Source organism: Panthera tigris, chromosome A1 (assembly GCF_018350195.1).
Source record: "Panthera tigris isolate Pti1 chromosome A1, P.tigris_Pti1_mat1.1, whole genome shotgun sequence".
NCBI classification, from domain to species: domain Eukaryota; kingdom Metazoa; phylum Chordata; class Mammalia; order Carnivora; family Felidae; genus Panthera; species Panthera tigris.
The window spans coordinates 113097087-113113292 of NC_056660.1; the positions used below are offsets into that span (position 1 = coordinate 113097087).

Consider the following 16206-nt stretch of genomic DNA (forward strand, 5'->3'; position numbering starts at 1 on the left):
AAAAGAGCAGTAAAGAACAAGATCAGATGACCTCAAAGCCACGACCTATATATCCCACACCAACAGCTCCTCCTTCTCCAAAAGCACTATTATGTTACGTTCTGCAGAAAAAGAAAATGCCTTGCCCATCTTTTGTCTATGGGCACAAAAGTGACTCTTGCACTCGAGCTGCCCTGCCTGGTGGGCGTGTCCCTGGATACATCATAAGTCACTCTCTGTGACATATGTCTGCACATTTATTGAATGGATCATCATTTTCTGGGGATTACCATGTGCCAGGCACTACACTCTGCATGGATGAGCATCCCTTAATCCTCAAGGAACCCTATGAAGCTGGTACGATTTTTGCAGTCAAATATTCTATCCCACTTAGGGGTATGATTTTTAATCCTATTTCACAGAAGAGCAAACTAAGCCACAAAGGATAAACTGGTGTCCAAGGTCAGAGAGGGCCGACACCTAAATCCAGGCTCCTCCGCATGGTGATCCCCACTGCCTCCTGCTGTAATTGCTGGCCTTACGTTACAGTCTCCACTCTAAACTGTGAGGACACTGAAGGTCAGGACTGAGTCAGGTTCATCGCCACCTCCCAGGCACCTTGCAGAGGGACCACCACACAGAAGGCACTTAGCGAATGGTCACGGAGTGGATAATAAGGATGCAAGTAACAGAACAAGCCAGTAGGTGAATGTTGCCCGACTCCATGCTGAATCCTCAGCTGGGTCACAGAGTAGAAAATAGCAACATCCAAATGAAATTCAAGCGAAAAAGTCTCCCAAGTTTGCTTATTATGAAGATGTTTGCTTTATTATCCATGCTTTTAAAGCATTTTTGCAACTGTTCTCTTTTTAAAAGATGTTTCTTTTGAGAGAAAGAATGCATGTGCAAGGGCACATGTGTGCGAGGGGTTGGGGGGGGGGGGCGGGGAGGGAGAGAGAATCCCAAGCAGGCTCTGGGCTGTCAGCGCAGATCCCGACCCAAGGCTTGATCTCACAAATCATGAGATCGTGTCTTGAGCCAAAATCAAGAGTCGGATGCTTAACTGACTGAGCCACCCAGGCACCCCACAAGTGTTCTCTTTTAAAATGACTCACTTAAATTAATACCCAGCTAGAGTAAAACAACAGCCATAGCAACGTGGCCGGCAAAAACACATCTGCCCGGATGGGTATGCCTCACTTTAAGAAAAACCGGGATAGAAACCCCATACATCTATGTAGAAATATATGCAGGGAAAGGCACTCGAATTATAAAAAGGATTCACCATACATTCCCTGCAAATAGCCTGTTGCCTTGGAAATTTCGGTTTTAAATGTCTAATTTCAACACTTTCCAAAAAAGAAATCTTTTTAACTGCTATCGATCATGAGGAAAAATGACCCGTCGGTTTCAGTTACTAAGAAGCATACGTGGTTTCATGTTATAAGCGTCTAGGCCAATATGTGAAATTTATAGGTACATCTGGCTGCGACTACATTCCAGAAGATGTAACCCCACTAACCCCACTAACTGAGGACCATTACACATGACACACTTAGGTCTCATTTCAGGGAATCTACCTCAACAGAGCAAACAAAAAAATTCAAAGCCTTTCCACTTTCAGTCAATGGCTCAGATAAGAATAGATCCCCATTTTAGGAACTTATCTTTATTATTATAGCCACGAGGGTCAGACCAGCAGAACCATTCATTATGATATTTTCTCAGACTATAATTAAATTCATCTTATTGACATGAATATTCATACTCCTGCATAATTGTTGGTATAAAAGTAAGCATGAATGTCAGTCTTCTCTCCCAAGGAAATTAGCATCTGAAACATTTCTATGGAGGAACAAAGCTACCTAAAATGATGAATGAATGCTTTCCTTTCTGGGAATACAGGAACTAACGGGCAATTATTCCTCCTGAGGCATCTCAAGGAACGTGTCATTCACCCCTGCCCAAGGCTTCAGGCATGGGGTCTGTCTCTGTCTGCTGGGCGAGCCTTGGACTGCAGGCTGAGAGGGTCTTCCTGGTCTCTGGCATCTGAAAGGCCACACAATTGTCTTGCTTCTGTTACTATTCCAATCACACAGGACACCATGAAGCCTGAAGTTTGCTTGTTTTATTTAACACAAGAGGGACTGCTGGCCTTTTACCCTGCCATATGTACAGGCTACTGGGAAGATGGGAGGAGAGGCTGCAGACTATCGAGTTATTTGAAAACATGCAAGGAAATCCGGGCATTTGTTGAAATGCCTCTGTTTGGTTCCTGCCCCTGCTTCAAGGGTGTATGTGGAAAACCGCTGACCGGTAAGGCCACCACCACAGCTGCACAAAATACTGCCAGGAGGCTCTGTGACCAAACAGGTCAGTGTCAGTACCACAGCTTAAGTGGGAACAGAGCTACTGCTAGGAGCTGGTAAGACCACTTAGCATGTGCACTGGCTTTCTGTTTATGCACTGATCGGCAGGGAGAATAGTCCACAGGTTTAAATAAGACCCTCTATTAAAGCAGTGCCTCCACTGGGTGATCACAGACTCTTAAGAATGAAGACTTGATACAAGTGAGGGAAGGACTCCCTTCACCCACCTTTCGCCGGCTTAGCCAAACATTCCTTTGGCAACGGGGAAAAGAAGGGTGGAATTTTAGAAGGGGATACTCAGAAACTGTTACTAAGTACCTGCTCTGCTCCAGGACTCCTGTTGGCTTAGGGCCAGAGTGTGCATTCTCAGAAGGGGCAACACTTCTCTTCCAAGGGGTAAAGTGATTTTTGAGGGATAAAAAACGTCTTACTCTTGTTAGGTATATATCTCAACTATACACATAGGACATAGATACATGGTATATTTGTGGTATTGAAATTCCAGGGAGGGAGGAAATTAGCAGACAAGAGTCTAGAAAGTCTCCTCAGGAGAGTGAAAATGGAAAAACTATGGAGAAACACTGGTATAGACTAAGGAACAGGCAAAAATTCTTAGCTTCATGGCGCTAACATTCTACTTGTAGAAGACAGATGACAAATAATACGTATAACATATGCTTTATTAAGTGTAAGTGTTACGGAGAAAAATGAAGCAGGGACAGGAAGTCAAGTCTAGCCAGGAAGGGACAGAGGATAGAAACCGGAGAAAATGACCATTTCCATTAATTAATTTCTCAATTTTCCTCCCAATCATGGCTGCTAATAAGATTTGTGACTTCAATATGAGAAAAAAAAAGAAATTTTGATGGCAAATTAAAAAAGCAGCCCCCATAACCAAGGGTAGCCCATTACAGAGTACATAATGTGCTATAATACAGAGATTAAAAAAGTAAAAAGTGTGATGATCAAACAAGAGATTTCTATATTGTACGGGTGAAGGAAGGGGCTGTTCCTAAACATTGAAAAACAGCACGAAATTCTTAATGACATCATTTTTAAACACCACCTTTGATGATATATTTCCAGCAATTCACACGTGTCCTTTAATTTTCTTTTTCCTCACAACTGAACACCCAGTTGACTGTTTTAATTCCAATGTCCATCCATTTGAGACTAATGATTGGCCATTTAGGGCATGCTTAATGATTCCTGATGTTATCTCCACATTTCTGACACCTAAACTTCAACACCATTATTCTCATTTTATCACAGGTGTTTATGAAATAATGAGCAAGAAAAAATGCACTACAAGTTCAAAGAACGGCTCTAACATTCAAGTTGTACCAGCAAAGGTGATGATCCAAAAACATGAACTCTCAGAGTTCATGGCAGGCCCCCTCCCCGCCAGAGCTCAGAACGCCTGTCTACCAGGGAACATCTGAAGAATGATATAAGACTAGTCAACATAAGTACATCCATGGACATCATTTCATAATGTACTATATCACTTTGTTTATGCAAAAGTTGAATCTCAAGAAGTCTGAACTACCTTCGGGTAATACACCCACTGGATAGTAAAGCTTCCAGAGTCACTTCATGAAGTTTACTCCAGAAGGAATTTCCCCCACTAACTAATAATGCCACAAAGTTTCCAACTTCCTATAACACTCCAACATCTTTCCAGATGCTAAACAAAGTTATTCTCCAAGGGAGCAACTGATGATTTGAAAGGAAGAACAGTACAGCTCAGCAATGTTTGTAGGCTAAGTTCAGCCTCCCAGTAGCTTTGCCACATCTTTTCTATGGGGAAATTAACAAGAAAAGCTCTCGGCTTAATATATTATTGGAACTTGGCTACAAGCTAATTGGGGAAGAGAAATCATAGGGAAATGCAGCCAGCTGCTGGATGTCTCCAACACAAATCTGGAAAATGGTGAGACACTTAGTGGACAGAGGATGGCTTAACATATAGGCAGGGTATAAGAGTACATGTGATTTACTATGTATTTAGCTACATTTTTCCCTCAGAGTAAGTGACACGCTTTCAAAGCACAGAATGCAAAATTGTGGCCCATGAGGAGGAACTAGCCAAATAGAAATCCTTAAAGAATTTTAGCTGGGAAAAGAAGCTGGTGTAAAAATCAAAAGGCCAGTTCATACCTGAGTCCCAAGGCACCCATCTACCTACAGACTTGAGAGCCAGCAAGAAACTTGAAAAGACATCACCGATCACCCTAAAAGCAGCAAGCTGAGGTTCAGAAATTATCTCTGCTAAGCCTGATAAAAGAGTTATCTCACACATATGCCTTCATGTGAGTCTTCTAAATCTCAGCCCAGGTTTCTCCCCCACTCGCCCTTCAATACCATAAAATCATTACTGCTGCCTATTTATAACGAGATGAAAGTCCACAGAGAAACGTACAGGAAGCCCACGAGACCCCTGTCCCCTCCCACAGGGCCGCCACAACCTGGGAAGACAATTAACCAGCTCACCCCTGCAGTTTTTAATGGCCCCAATCATAGGAGACCAGGAAAGCAGACCCAGCCCGATTTAACAGGCACTTTCTCACACGTGGTGCATTTCAAGTGTAAAACAGTTCACTTCATTTTCTTGGTTCCTGTTTGTGCTTCTAAAAGTATTCTTGGAGAGATTAAGGGCCATTCTCCACCAAGAGCATGAAAGCTCTTCATGCTCAAACCCTTTGCAGGGCTCTATGCCGCAACGTCTCAACTAAGCCAGCCCAAGAGCTAGAAGCAGCAAACACAGGTGTTGCTGAAAGCGCCCCTCCCCCTCTCACCAGCACCACCAAGGGCTGGTGTGCAAACAGAGCGGGAGGATGTGCAGACACATGCTTATTCAGACGCAGTGAAGACGTGTGCTCAGGTTCCATCTTGACCAAGTTACTTGCTATAAGCCTCACTGTGACTCCCTATGAAATGGGGATAGGAAAAGTACCCGACAGAGGTGATGGTGAGAATGAGATGTGCACAAGGCTGGGCAGCGTGATGGCACACAGAACCTGCTCAATAGTCGTTAGCTGTCAGCATCCATATCACAAACAGGTACTAAGAGATACTGAAGAACTCCCAGGCCTTACTCAGCCCCCATCCAGGGGCTCCCTATGCTTACGTCCCTGCACAGAACTTTCTCTGAAAGGTTCAGACACGTGCGCCTTCAGACACGTGCGCCCGGGCCCAAACACAAACTTGATCGTCCACTCGCTTGCATTCTAAGGCATGGAGCATACAAGCACACGGCATATGTGTGGGCTGAAGCAGGGGTTCCCAGCTTGACTGTGCACTGGCGTCACCTGGAAGGCTCCTGAAAATGCAGGTTTCTGGGCCCCATCCTCAGCAATGCTGCCTTGGTACGTCTGAGTTGGGACTCAAGAATTTGCATGTCTGATGCAACAATCCAAAGACCACATTTGGAGAGCAGCATGCCAAAGGAATGAGAAATAAGAGACAAGAATGGAAATAGGGGTAAATGAAAATGAAAGCCACCTGTGAAAAGCTCAGACCCAAAGGGAGTCTAGAGCCCTTGATGGAACCAGGGGCCGGCCCCCAAGTGAGTAGCAAGAATGACTGCAGGCAGGGGTCCTCCCACTGTGGAGGCAGCCATGCAACACTGACCCAAGGCCACAACCCAACAGGGCCATCCAGAGGGGTGGGCATCTGACAATGAGACCACTGGTGGGACGTACACCATCCCGCTCAGTCACTGTGAATGCAATGCTGCAGCCGAAAGCCTGCTCACAGGGAGACTGATGGGCATATTTCATGCTAATTCTTCTGGAGTGGGGAAGCTTTTATTCTCCTCATGTCAAGAAGAAAATGATGGCAGACATTTCCGGTAGAAATGCCACCGCATTCTTTATAATGTCATTCAGCTGCTGCAGAATTAAACTACTGACCAAATGAATCTGTTTACCGAACAAACTGTGGCTTGATCTTCTTGCCCTGAGGGCTGAAGTGTCATGCTGCCCAGGCATCCACATTTATTCTAAGGGATGTCAGACCATGAAGCACCGTATACACAGGCGGGGGCTTTAATGCTATGGGAGGAAGCCACGCCAAGGGTTGTCACCTACTCCAGCATGCTCGCCCTTTCTAGGGCTCCCCATTTCCCTCAGGGTTATGTCTGTTCAAAGCCTCTAGCACGGTGCGTGACTCCTTATTTCCATAGCTTCACAGGTCCTTGGCTTGCATTCCCTGAGCACAGACACCTGCACCCAAGGCTCAGGACTCCTTTATCTCTGGGCCTTTGCTCGAGCCGTTCCCTCTGCCTGGAACACTGTCTTCTCCTGCCTCCTCCATATGCTTAACTCCCATCCATCTTTCTACTATCAGGTTAAAGATCACCACGGTGTGCCCAAACAGTATCTGCTATGGATTGAATTGTGTCCCCATCCTGAAAAAAAAAAAAAAGAAAAAAGAAAAAAACCACCTCCTACGTTGAAGCCCTAACTGCCAATATGGGAGCATGTGGAGGTGGGGCCTTGGGAGGTAATGAGGATTATTAGATGAGGCCACGAGGGTGGAGCCCCCTAGTGGGATCAGTGCCCTTATAAGAAGGGGAAGAGCCAAGTCTCTGCCATGTGAGGCCAGCAAGAAGGAGGCCACCTGCAGGCCAGGAGGAGACCTCTCACCAGAAATCCAATCTTCAGTCATCCTGGTCTCAGACATCCAGCCTCCAAAACTGTGAAACCGAAGTGTCTGTTGTCTACGGTATTTTGTTACAGCAGCCTGAGCTGACTAATGTAGTGCTCCGCTAGCTCCCATTCACAGCATTCATGGTTTTGAGAAGAGTATGTATCCAGATCATAAGGTCTGTGAGGCCAAGAGACATTCACTGACCAGAGTATCTGGAGAACATAGCAAAGCTGTGAAATAGGTGTAGTTAAGTGCTGAGCAAACATTTACAAATGAGTGCATAAATGAACGAATGAATGAATGAACGAACGAACGAACCAAAAAGCAAGTGAATGAATAGTGAGCAACTGCCTGCCTCTTTCAGGTCCTCCCTTGATCCATCTGCAAAATGAGGCATTCTGACGGAGGACTTTTCACAAAATTTGCAATCGGGGACACAGCAGGGACTCCAGAACAGCTGCAAAGCATGAAGCTCAGAGCATGTGGGGAATCAGAAGAACCTGCTCCAGGCCACTTCTGGGCTCTGGGAGCTACTCAGCTTTGAAGGCAGTGCTGGACTCTGAAAGCAGAGCCCTCAAAGCGGGGACCCTGCCAACCTGGGCTTCCAAGGAAGAGTTTCAAAAACGCTTGCAGAAACAAGGGCTAGGCTAACCTTAGAAATTCTGCTCTAATCAGTTACATGTACTAGATTCCAGGTGAAATTTCATTTGACAGAAAAATAGATTTTACTGCTTGCCAAAAAGATGAAATGCAATCTGAAACTCATGGTTATTTTCTAAAGCTTCAGTCCCACTCAGTCCCAGTGGCCTTGTCTCTGCAGAAGAACTTTCCAAGGAGAGCAAATTGAATTGTTTGCTATATTATGATTTACACCAGCTCATTTCGTAGGGTCTTGAAATCCTAGTGACCTGCTGGTTCTGGTATGATCAGAATAAAATAAGAGTCTTTGGACATTAGTCCTCTATGGCCCAACTCGGTGTCTGCTGTTAAGATGCACAGAGGAGCCCAAGGGCCTTCCATTTGGGTTTAAGGAACGAGTCAACCAGTAGGCCAGTGTCTGTACAGTCAGGGAACATAGGCCATGACCCGAACCCAGTGGCTCTCTTTGAAGAAAAGACCCATGTCTGCAGAACAGAGCCTCGGATTTTGCCAAGAGACCCGAGGGCAAGTTACCACAGGGCTCCTATGAGCAAAGCAACAGCCAACACTACCATTGTGTCTAGGTTACAGACCACGAGAGCAGATTTGTGACATCAGAGCATGTGTCTCAGACCCTGCCATCCTCTAGGTCTTTGCTGTCCTCCTCCCTGAGGACTTCCGTGGGGAACAGGGGCTGCTGGGAGGCGGATACACCTATGAACAGAAACCACAAAACTCCGCCATCTGGATATTTCCCCACCCACGCCCCCCCCCCCCCCGACACAGGACTGGTGCGAATCCCACACCCTGAACAGAACTGATGAAACCGAACGGCAATGATGAGCAAAGCCAGTCTGGTTCCATTTTCTCACTCTTCCCCCTTTGGTTCTCAGCAGAGAGAAATGGGACCTGCTTTCAGACCGCTGCCAGTTGACCCGAGAAACCCTGAATGACTCAAACAAGCACAGGGCCTCACAAATGGTACATGGCAGGTCAAAGTGCAAAGAAGGCTCTGGCCAACATCCATGACCCAGTTGGCTGCAGCAGCACACTCTCTGTAAACATGGCTCCCAAGCCCTCCATTGAGACCTCTGACCTTACATGCCTCTTGGCACCTCTTGGCAAGACCCCATCCAGTAAGTGAGAGAAACACTAGTCATCTTGAGAATAGCACTTGCATGCTATTTAAGTCGAACTGTGGTACAAAAGTGCAAAGATTTTTAAAAAACATCACCTCTAGGAACATTTTAAATATGTTGTGCCGAGGGGCAGAAAGTTTATACAAATATTATATTTTCAGTTTAATTACTACATAGCAGCTCTTGCCCAGGTTATGGATTTACCTCAGAGCCATGTCTGCAATCACTCATAGGTCTCCATATACCAACTCACTGAGACTTAGCCTGGGTGATGGCATCAATCTCTCCAACAAGACGGGCTCATACACTGCAAATAAACGCAATGGGAGCCATCCAGGCAGCACTACACCAGACTTTCTTCATTCGGATTGGGGGGGACTCCTGATGAGGCTGGAGCTGCCCCTGGAGACGCACCTCATCCTCCCTAGACACAAAGGGAATCCTCGACTGACCTAGTCTAGGAAATAGCAGGAAACTGAAAGAACAAAAAAGAAAAATGCATGTATTTTGACCTCTCCTCCTAAAGTTAAGAGCAGTAAGCTACAGGAAGAACAAAGAAAGAAAAGAACAGATATCGATCTTTGGGAGAGTATGATTCAGGACACCTAAATGCCTGTGAAAGAAACTCGCCATGAACCAGCCAAGCGAAGGAACGCATCTTACTAGCTCATATCAGCAAACAGCTCAACGGGTGCTCAGTCTTGAGGATGACCAGGAGCAGGGACTGGTCTACCACTAGGTCATGAAAACGCAACCTCTGGTAGCTCCCAGGCCCCCGATGTCGCCAGAGTGAAGGAACAGAGTGCACGGGAAGATGACACTCTCATCTGAATCACAAGGTGACTAGAGGAAACAGGCACATCTCCTAGAAAGGCAGGTGGCTATTGTTTGGGCAGAAAAAATAAGCGATCTAGCACCGAGAGCTCAGATAAAGACACCGCAGGCTGAGAGCAACCTTGTCACTGCTACAGGGTGGCAGGCAATGAAGACCGCCTCTGGACCCTGAAGGAAAGGCAGTCTGTGACTACCCAGTGTTCTGCTCCTGCAAAAGGACAGAAGCACATGCAATGGTCAGGACTGATCAAAGACAGGACCAGATCCTCCGGACCCTGAGCTCTCCCCTTCTTTCTTTATATGCAATTATCTATTGGCATCCTTCCAGTTACTGTCTAAGAGCAGCTAAGAGCTGCTGAAGCCACGTAGGAAGCAAGTTTGGTGACGTCCCATGAGCAGCAAGCTTCTGAAATACTGTGCAAGAGCCTTTTCTCAAACCAACAGTGTCTCAGAAGAAAGGCCCAGTCAGAGAACGATCTTCAAGGGGTTCTCCTTGGAAAGAAAAGGGTTGCCCCACAAAATGCAAAATGGACCATAGGATAAAACACCAAGGGTTTAAAACACACACACACACACACACACACACACACACACACACACACACACAACAAACCTTTGCAGTCTTCATCATCTACTAAAAAGCAAACATATGGGTCATGTTTATTCTATTCTTTGGGCTTATTGAGAAATTCCAACTACAGTGAATCTTCAGTACTCTTGCAAGAAAAAAATAAAAGATGCTTCATTTGTGAAATTATTTTTGGTAGTATCATTACCTGATTAGATCAGAACAAAGCTCATAAATGAATTAATTTCTAGTAATCTATCAACTTTGAGACAGGAATTTTAGCTGGTGTACCCCACAATCCTTTTCTGTGTATTTTTCTGAACATTTCATAGTAGGGCCTGCTTAATCATTTTTAATATCAAAATATATTAAATCTGATTCTACCACATCATGTACCTTTTTACACTGAAATTTTTATTGAGAGCATTGTAGATTCACACGCAGTAGTAAGAAATATTCCAGACAGATCCCTTTATCCAATCTCACCAAATGGTAACATCATCTATGCTAACTGCAATGCAAAAGTACAGTACAATATCACAACCGGATCTTCATATAGACACAATCCATTCATCTTATTTGGCTTTTACCAACTGTACTTGCGCTGTATGTGTGAACACGTGTGTACAGGGGTTTAGTTCTGTATGATTTCATCACGTGTCAGTTCATGTTCTACCAAATACAAAGCCAAAATACAAAACAGTTCCGTTACCACAAGGACCCCTGGTATCTCCCATTTATAATCACACCCTCCTCCCTCCTAACCATCCTTAGCCCTCTAACATCACTAACCACTGACAACAACTAATCTTTCACTCAACTTCTAAATTTGCGGCATTTTTAAAATGTTATCTAATTGGAACTGTATATAGCATGTAACCTCTTAGTGCTGGCTTTTTCACTCAGCAAAGCCCTGGAGATTTTATCTCCATCACTTCACGTATCAATAGTGCAGGGCTATTTCATTCCATGATACGCATGTACCACAGTTTAGCCAAATGCACCCCCTGAATTCTGGCCTGATTCCAATTTTTAACTATTATAGACAGAGGTGCTATGAACATTTGTCTGTATACCTTAAACTTGCACAATGTTAGATACCAATTATATCTCAATAAACCCGGGAGGGAGGGACTTAAGTGGCTCAGTCAAACATCTGACTCTTGATTTCAGCTCAGGTCACAATGTCACAGTTTGTGAGTTCAAGCCCCGTATCAGGCTCTGTGCTGACAGTGCAGAGCCTGCTTGGGATTCTCTGTCTCCCTCTCTCTCTTCCCCTCCATGCTTGCTCTCTCTCTCAAAAATAAAATAAACATTAAAAATAATTAAAAAAAAAAGCCTGGGAGAAAAGTAAAGAAAAAAGAATACAAGAAAAGTTTGGCAGCACTCGTCTGGCCATTTAGCAACTGGTATGGTTCGGGGCGCCTGGTGGTTCAGTTGGTAAAGCGTCCAACTCCAGCTCAGGTCATGATCTCGCAGTTCATGAGTTCGAGCCCCATGTCATGCTCTATGCTAGCAGCTCAGAGCCTGGGGCCTGCTTCGGATTCTGTCTCTCTTTCTCTCTCTCTCTGCCCCTCCCCCCACTCACGCACGTGTGCACTCTCTCTCTAAAATAAATAAAAACATTAAAAAAAATTTTTTAAATAAACTGGTATTCTTTCCTGTATGTGAGCTGTATGGTCTATTTTGTGTTCAAAAAGTCAATGGTTATAAAATTTATTTAACTTTGATTATGTCCTATGCATTTCAGTGTTAGTCATTCACATAAAACAATCTCCTATGTTTAAAAGAAATTTGTGTACAGGCTTTGATATGAAGGTAAGTTTTCATTTTTCTGGGATAAATGCCCAAGAGTGCTTTTGCTGGGTTGCATGGCACTTGCAGGCCAGAGCAACTCTAGCATTTTACATTTCCACAAGTTACTATGAGCGACTCGGTTTCCCACATCCTCACCAGCTATTTTTCATTTCAGCCACTCTTACGGCTGTGTGGTAATATCTCATCGCCACTTTAATTTGCACTTCCGTGATAAATAACGACACTGAACTCATTTCATGGGGGTATTTTCCATCATACACAGACTTTTTCCTTGGTGAAATAACCCTCCATGGCTTTTGTCCATTCTATGATTGGTTTCTTTTCTTACTCTTGAATTGTGCGAGATAATTTGGTATTCTAGATACTAGTCCTGTGTTGGAACTGTCACTTGTTAGTATTTCCAGTCTGGAACTTCTTTTTGCACCTTCTTAACAGGGTTCTTCACAGACCGCATGATTTTAACATTTTGAAGTCCAATTTACCCACTTCTCTTTTAGGGATCATACATTTATTGTCAAGTCCCAGAATTCTTTGTCTAACCCTAGATCATGAAGATTTGGGGTTTTTTTTTTTTCTAAAAGTTTTACAGTTTTACACTAAAGTCTGTGATCCTGTTAAGGGAGCTTTTATATAAGGTACAAGGTTTCAGGTGAGGTCTCTTTGTTTGCCTATGGACGTCCAACTGCTTCTGCATCGTTTTTAGCCAAGGTCAGTTTTCTTCCCTGGAGATGCTTTTGCACCTTTGACAAAAATCACTTGCGCTTACTTCCCTGGTTCTGTTTCCAGGCTCTGTCTTGATTACTATAGCTATATAGTAAGCCTTAATATAAGGTAGACTTCCTCCTGCTAGTTTATCTTTGTCAAGATCATTTTAGCTATTTGAGGGCCTGTGTCTTTCCACATAAATTTCAGAATAACCTTATTTGTGCCTATAAAAACCTTGCTGGAACTTTGATAGGAATTTCTTTCAAACTGTGTGTCAATTGGGGACATCTTTACTATATGTTAAGTCTTCCAATGAATGAACAAGACCTATCTTTCTATTAATTTAAGTCTTATTTCCAAGTAGTATTCCATCGTATATATAAACCACATCTTCTTTATCCATTCATCAGTTGATGGACATTTAGGCAATGAGAAAGAATGCAATCTGGCCATTTGCAGCAATGTGGATGGAACTGGAGGGTATTACACTAAGTGAAATAAGTCAGGCAGAGGAAGACAGATCCATGTTTTCACTCATATGTGGATCTTGAGAAACTTAACAGAAGACCATGAGAGAGGGGAAGGGGGAAAAAGTTACAGAGAGGGAGGGAGGCAAACCATAAGAGACTCTCAAGGACGGAGAAAAAACTGAGGGTTGATGGGGGGTGGGGGAGGGGGGAAGTGGGTAATGGGCATGGAGGAGGGCACTTGTTGGGATGAGCACTGGGTGTTGTATGGAAACTAATTTGACAATAAATTATATTTTAAAAATAAATGAAATTAAAATAAAATAAAATAAAATAAAATAAAATAAAATAAAATAAAATAAAATAAAATAAAATAAAATAAATTTTGATAATCCAAACAAAAAAAAATAATTTAGGTCTTATTTGATTTCTTTCATCAAAGTTCTGTAATATTTAAAATATAGATCCTATATATGATTAAGTTATACCTAAGTATTTCATTTTCTTTGGAGTGATCATGAATGGTGTTTTTAATTTCAGTTTTCACTTATGCATTGCTAGTATACAGAAGTATGATTGATTTGATGTTTCTGTATTCATCTTGTATAACTTTGACCTTGCAGAGCTTCCATACTTTTCCCAGAAGGCATTTTTTTTTTCTTTTGTTAAGTTCTAGGGGTTTTCTACATAGGCAACCACGTCATCTACAAGTGAAGTGTGGCTTTCCTTACCAATGCCTTTATTTCTTTTTCTCATCTTATTGCAGTAACTAGAACTTCCAGTTCTTTGTTGACTAAGAGGGGTGTGAGCAGATTTCTTTGCCTCATTCCTCTAAACAAACATTCCCCCCCCATTCCCATTCCAGGGCAACTGGTGTCTGTTGGCTGAGGAGAATTGGATCCATGAAGAGATGTCCCCAAAGGTTCGGCAGGCCTCCCCAAGCTGCCCAGGTGTCTCAGGGGAGGAGAGGGGAAGGAAGAGGAGTCTCGGGCTCACAGAGACAAAGAAGCTTCCCAGACTGGATCACCTGTTGTGTGGGGGCCTCTTTTGCTGGTGTCTCCCTGCCCCAGACACCCTGGTATCTCTCATGGGGAACAGTAATCTCAGACCAACAGGGAATAGAAACACTTGCCGTGGCCACCGTTCTCAGTGAAGCCAAGTTGCTGGGTTCACTACTATTATTTTCAGGACTCCTATTTTATCAAGACAGGGATGAGCCTGGGCTGCTTTCCGATGCTAAGTTCTAAGTCAGGAAACACCATTCTGTTAGGTCTGTGGCGGGGGGGAAGGGGGTGGTGGCAGAGAAGATGCCCTGCTGCTGTGCTATCCTTCCAGTCCTGGCACCCCAAATCCAATCACCTTTCTCTTACCACCTTCCAGAGTTATCCTTTGGTTACCTCTTGTGCTATTTCCAGGGCTTACTATCATACTTTGCCATGAGGTGCAGGGAAAAGCAACTTTAGACCATCTTGTCCACGTGAGAAGTTGCACCAAGTACCTTTCTGTTTAAAAGTGAGAGGGAATGAAATCTTTCCTTCAGCAGAATTCCAAGTAATTTATGTAGATCCTGCTTCCTCCGGGGAGGGGGGAGAGGGGTAGAGCTCAATTCCTGGCTTTCCCTCTTGAAGGCGGGCTAGATGCAGTGACTTGCTTCCAAAAAAAAAAAGTAGGGAAAAGGTAAAGTAGTAGCTTTACAGAGGACAGAACCATTGGTAGAAACCAAGCAATGAGAAGTGTGGAATTTTGCTAACAATCCGTTGCCAATACCAGTGTTAGTTTTGACAAATGTACTATATAGTAACATGAGATGGTATGAATGGGTCAAACTGAGTGATAGATACATGAGAACCCTCTCTAGGTGCATCTGGGCAACTTTTCTATAAATCTAAAAGTGTTCCCAAGCAAAAGTTCATTTTTAAAAAGTTAAATGAAAAATAATCCTATTCCCAAATACCAAACATATTTCCAACACAAATCTCTGATCGCATAGTTAAGATATCTTTTACTTTAGGGGAGACAGGGCAATGACATTAAAGGGCTTTAGGGCCAATACTGCTGACCTGGAAGTGTTCCACTAAGCACCTATCATCCCATCGCAGAGACAGCATGGCTACTGAAGTGAAGAAAGAATGAGCTATTTGCGTCTGCCTTCAAGGAGGCAGTGACCTGGAGATCAGATATATGACACTGAATCACTGACTAAAGGGGGGCTGAGGCCCACGGAAAGATCCAGGGTCACTCAGTCTTCCCTGTATGAGTTTCTCGGTGTCAAGGGAGATATGCTATGGAACGCTATAAGGAATCCTGAAACATCCAGACAAGGGAGCCGTGGCCAAGCAATGTGCCCCGCTGGATGACACGTATCAACCTGCAGCGGGACTGTGTCACCCACAAAATCACAGCAGATACCTGGGTGTTTGTGTCCAGATTACCGTCATCATAACTGCCATGTGATCAGTTGTCATTATCTGCAAATGAACCACAGGCAGACTTTCAATAAAGTAACTGCACCTGAAACCCGAAAGCCTTATTTAAGCCATGGCTTTCAAACTGAGCCTTGATAACAGCAGTGATGGCAACTGCTACGAGGAACATTCCAGAAGAAGTAAGTGTGGCTACATGTGGCAGGAATATGGGCAGAAAGATGCCTAGGTTGGAAGGCATGTGTACACGCAAGATGTTTGTGGGTGTGCATGTGTGTGCAAGGCTGCTAGATACACGTCTATGGGAAGATACCGGTGCATGTAAAAATTTATGACCGGTGTACGGGTGTCAAAGAATGGCAGGCAGGTGAAAATTTCTGTGTCCTTCTACCTAAGAGTAGTGTGGATGTGTTGCTCGAAGTGTAGAGGTGTCTGTGTGTGAGTGTGCAAGGGGGGACGTGCAAGCAACACAGGAAGCAACCACAGGTGGCTCTGTGTATGATCATCAGGACTGTAAAGGTCTGTGTGGACGACATACCTGAATACATGAGCCTATGTTTAAGGTTTCTCCTTTGACTGAGGCCCTGGATAAATAAAGCTCTAATGACACTC

At 44.0% G+C, this 16206-nt stretch overlaps 1 protein-coding gene and 1 long non-coding RNA gene across 3 annotated transcripts in view; one reads left to right on the forward strand and one right to left on the reverse strand.

Annotated features, from left to right (window-relative positions):
* SPOCK1 (SPARC (osteonectin), cwcv and kazal like domains proteoglycan 1) overlaps nt 1–16206 on the reverse strand; it is a 510780-nt gene that overhangs the window by 229006 nt on the left and 265568 nt on the right. The window lies entirely within an intron of this gene.
* Nucleotides 248–10328, forward strand: LOC122238035. The gene is made up of 3 exons (XR_006217001.1): nt 248–336; nt 3621–4281; nt 7366–10328. It is a non-coding gene; the product is annotated as an uncharacterized LOC122238035 (long non-coding RNA).